General features: G+C 30.5%; 3 non-coding genes across 3 annotated transcripts in view; 2 read left to right on the forward strand and 1 right to left on the reverse strand.

Moving 5' to 3' along the window:
• Positions 1-989: 989 nt before the first annotated feature.
• TRNAC-GCA (transfer RNA cysteine (anticodon GCA)) lies at positions 990-1,060 on the forward strand. Its single transcript has one exon. It is a non-coding gene; the product is annotated as a tRNA-Cys (tRNA).
• A 2,393-nt stretch (positions 1,061-3,453) lies between these two features.
• TRNAD-GUC (transfer RNA aspartic acid (anticodon GUC)) lies at positions 3,454-3,527 on the reverse strand. Its single transcript has one exon. It is a non-coding gene; the product is annotated as a tRNA-Asp (tRNA).
• Positions 3,528-4,951: 1,424 nt separating this feature from the next.
• TRNAT-GGU (transfer RNA threonine (anticodon GGU)) overlaps positions 4,952-5,000 on the forward strand; it is a 72-nt gene continuing 23 nt past the window's right edge. Inside the window, exon 1 of the tRNA in view lies at positions 4,952-5,000. This exon is cut by the window's right edge and continues 23 nt beyond it. This is a non-coding gene — a tRNA (tRNA-Thr).

Here is a 5,000-nt window from a genome sequence, read left to right on the forward strand (position 1 = left end):
TGTTTACTGAATCACATGAAATTTTATCCAACTCCAAGATATATGGAATGTATGAAATACGTATGAACGGAGACTAGATTCAATTGGAATTAAAAAAAAAAAAATAGATCCAACATGGAACAGAATTGAGAAATACCACTGGAACTTACGGAGTTTTGTAAAGACTAGAAAAAAAGTAATTTCATTTTCACCTATGATATTACATATTCCAATTCGATTGCATACCATTAAAAATTTATTCATCATTGGATCTGTTCGAGCAGATAAACATATAATAAATAGAAAACTTTTTTTTTAACCACTTTACTTTTTCATGTATTTGTATTTCATTGTTTAAAAAAAGATTTGCAGAAAAGAGATTGATTTTTCCCTATTTTGAATAGAATAGTTAGAATATCAAAAAATTGAAGTAGGTAAGAAAACTTGTGTTTTTTTATTTATTAATTTTTTTATTATTAAAATAAAAAAGAATGCACAGATATATATGTCTCTTTTTCTTCTTTTATTGTGGTACAGTTCTATTTGGGACAGCACATGCTGTGCTTTATCAAAAAGGAAATGTTCTCTTCAAGTCAAGGGAAAAATTGAAATATAAAAATTTATTGAGAATTACTCCTCAAAAGCATCCCTAGAGAGATAAAATACCCCATTATAGAGCTATAGCTCTATAACACAACATAACGTATGTTCTGATTCTGGGGTTTACATATACTCATAATTACTGTTATAATTGAAATTGAAGAAGATTTCTTTTTAATTGAAAAAAACTCAATATAGATGAGTTATAAATGTATTTCTAATGATTTTCTTAATATTATTAGAAATAAAAAAAAGTAGATTTTAATTTTAATTCAAAAAAGGTAATGAATTTACAGTCAATAGTTAATGGTTCTGGTTTGTACTAGATTCTATATTTTGTGACTTAAAATCTATATATATATTTTTTTCGGAGTTGAAAAAGAAAATTGGAATCTAGTTTCTATCGTTTTGGCGGCATGGCCGAGTGGTAAGGCGGGGGACTGCAAATCCTTTTTCCCCAGTTCAAATCCGGGTGCCGCCTCAACAACAGACTTTAAATATCAAACGTAGGAAAAGACTCTTGATACTTTCTTTTCGTTATTCTAAGCCCCCGGCTCTCGAGGTTCTATTATCTAACCTAAAGTTTTGCCTATCAGATTCAAGGAAAACTTCAAGTAGTGGAGGGCAATCTGTAAATCTTTACTTGCCACTACTAATTTAGTTCCATTTACTGAGTTTTCAATTAGATTGGATAGCCAGAGAGGGAATTTAATTAATAGTTTTGGAAAGGACCTAAGATACTTTGGATATAGACTCATGAAAGTCTCGGAATGCTCAGACATTCAATAAATATTAGATTAGATTAAGAATTGCCTTTCATTTTACTTCCAAAAATAAAAAATCATAAAAGAAAGAAAAAGTCTTCTTCTTTCTACATGTGAGTCAGATTCCTTGGATACTTCGAAAAATGTCCGTTTGCTTGTGTTTACATCTTGTCGATTCTACTAGAAATTCTATAATTAAGAATAACTCATTATAAGATAAGATAAGTGGATTTTTGGAGTAGTTCGTCAATGGTGACCAAATACCTCTCCCTTTTTTTGACTCTGCACCAGTGATTTCACTATTATTAGTGAACAATAATGGAATAGTTTCTTCATATTCATAGAAATAGGGGGCAGAATTCACATGGATATAGTAAGTCTCGCATGGGCTGCTTTAATGGTAGTTTTTACATTTTCCCTCTCTCTCGTAGTGTGGGGAAGAAGTGGACTCTAGAAATACTTCTAATTGCGGTAATAATCAAACTCTATCAACCCGTATCAACTGTTTTCGTTTTCTAGACCGTTCGGCAATTTTTTTTAATATTTTTTTTTTTAGAAATTGGATGTATGTTTTATTGACTCATTTTCTATTTTTATATCAGGGTTTACACGGTTAACCATTCATGGGGTAACCCCTTTCGAAATCTGAAGAAGCTTCCATCGAATTGGGATTATCCGTATTAAATGGATCAAACAAACAAATGAAATTGAGAAAGTATGTACATACATTTCATATTTTATTTCATTTATATTGACGTTTATAAAGAAAAAGAGAGATATAGGTGGATTTCTTTATATTAAGATATTTCACTTGTATCTTTATACATTAAAATAACCATAATGGCTAGTATGGTAGAAAGAGATATCTTTCTACCATACTCATACTAGCGGGCCCCTTAGGATACTACTGAATTTAATGCATTCCTTTCATTTAAGACGAGAAATTGAAATCTTTTTTTTTTATTGTCATTGATAGTAAAATTTTATTCAAATTAATCATTTTGACTAACGGTTTTTACGTAAATTATAAGCAAAAAAGCAGTAGGAACGAGAATGAAGAGTGCAGTAGCAATAAATGCAAGAATATTTACTTCCATAATTTAATCGTTTATTATTATTATTTTTCTTTGGAATATCTCGGGATTTAATCCCATAGAGATGAGAAATCTTTCGCTTGTAAACTCACTCAGATTAATTAGATTTCGATGATATCGAATGAAAGAAATATCATGAATAACAATATCGGAGCTATAAAATCGATTCATCGTCAAGAATTTAATAGTATAACATAGGAAGATCTTTTATCCACACCGAATACATAATGAGATTCCTGATCCAATCAAAAAAAAGTTATTTATGATTCTTTTTCCCAGCTTTCCTTTCTAAAACCTAGTTGTTTATTTTCCTTGTACAATCATCTGATGAAGTATCATAAAAAACTTTTTCGACTTCGAACAAAAAGGGTTTCTAAAGAACCTTAAATAAACAATAGAAATCAATATAGAGAAAACAAGTACGAAGTTCAATTTGAAATAAAAAAAAATTGAAAGGGTTTGTCATCTTTTTGGAAAACAAAAAAAGGGAATGTGACAAAGACGAGTCCCAGTAAAAAAACGAAAATATTCAAAAAAATTAACGAGTTAATTTGTCTTACGAGTTTTTTATTCGACATCGCCTCTAATCTTTTAAAAGAGCATATTCATTAGGGAAGACGCGTTTTATCTTTATTTTTTAAAAAACCTCTTTCCTTGGTTGGATTCGAACTATTTAAAATTCCTTGACTTCACAGAAAGAAAAGTATATATAGGTACTCTTGACAAATGTATTATACGCTACCCTATTCCATTTTCCTACACGAATTAATGGGAGAGCGGTTGACAAAAAGCGGAAACTCCATACAGTATCTCTTTCTTGAAGTGTTGAGTGTTCTCAATAATTATAATTAATTTACATAAATTATAATTAATTTACATATGTCTCTCTACCCTAGTTAAAATAATCGACCCTTTCTTTTGCTTTATGAAAAAAAAAAAGAAAACAAAAAGATAAATGAAACCATTTTCATCCCCTTGCCCAGAAACAAAAAGGGGAGTTGATGTATTGAATCCGCCGGGACTGACGGGGCTCGAACCCGCAGCTTCCGCCTTGACAGGGCGGTGCTCTGACCAATTGAACTACAATCCCATGGAAATCAAGTGGGTAGCTTACATATTCCTTCTTACGATTTCATTTTAATCATTTCAATTTGAAATTCAAATTTTTGTTTTGTAACAACGAAAGTAACAAGTGATATATTGATATCTATATGGATATCACTTTAGTGAGAGCAAGACGGATTACTGGGTAATCCTTGCATTATTATCAAATCGATTGATAATCTATTTTTTACAAAAAAAATAGATTATTTTCCCGACTCTATTCATTTCGGAATTTTTTATGAAAAAAAAAATAACTAAACACAAGAAATAAAGAAAAAAGTAAAGTCGAACTATACCCTGAAATTTGACCTTTTTTTTCTTACCCTTCTCTGTCATTTATGCAAAACAAAAAGGGTTATGTAGACAGCGAATTATTGGGCCGAGCTGGATTTGAACCAGCGTAGGCATATTGCCAACGAATTTACAGTCCGTCCCCATTAACCGCTCGGGCATCGACCCAGGAAGAATCTATTCTAACTTTATGGATAATCCATGATCAACTTCCTTTCGTAGTACCCTACCCCCAGGGGAAGTCGAATCCCCGCTGCCTCCTTGAAAGAGAGATGTCCTGAACCACTAGACGATGGGGGCATACTTGCTCAACCGCCATCATACTATGATCATAGTATGATCAGTTTTTTAAAATTGTCAATATAACCAAATGGTATGACCAGCTTATAAGGTTTTTTCTTTTTTCTATAGAATTCTATATCATTTTTTTTATTTTACATTTGTATTCATATTCTAATCATAATTCTATAAAAAATCTATATATTTTCTTTTTTTTATTTGAAGTGGAAATATTATATTAAATAAAAAAAAATCTAAAAATCGTCTAGTACGGAATCTTTTCAATAAGTGATTGATCTAACATAAAAAAAAAGAAGGTTAAGTTTCATTTTTTTTACTTTCCTTCATAGATTGCCTCATCTCATTGTTAAGAAATAGTAGTATCCCTGTCTAACACTAATCCAAGAAAGTAAGCCAGAATCCATCTTCTAATTAGGGAAGAAAGGTGGGTTTATAAGTTAAGTTATCAAAATTTGCTTTTTTTTTTTAGAAAATTATTGTTCAGAGGATAATCCGTATCTCTTCATCACATGTCAAGATAAAATATCTTAGGTCTAGGTCAACTTGCTGAGTACATGTATAAATAAAATGAATTTCGTTTTATTTCTATGCGGTGGGCAATTTCAAATAAAATAATTAATTGCATGAATATTTATCAAATCCAACATTAAAAAAGCAAAAAATACCCCGTTAAGTAAAATTGAAGTAAATTCAAATTATCGTTTCTAGTTCCGAAATGAGCTACTAACCACTATGCGTCTATTGTATATATATTTAATATATATATATATAGATAGATTTTATTTACCTATCGACTCAGTCAGGAATTAAACCAAGATGGCCCTTTTAACTCAGTGGTAGAGTAACGCCATGGTAAGGCGTAAGTCAT

This window comes from Camelina sativa, chromosome 11 (genome assembly GCF_030686135.1).
Source record: "Camelina sativa cultivar CO46 ecotype springtype chromosome 11, ASM3068613v1".
Classification (NCBI taxonomy): Eukaryota; Viridiplantae; Streptophyta; class Magnoliopsida; order Brassicales; family Brassicaceae; genus Camelina; species Camelina sativa.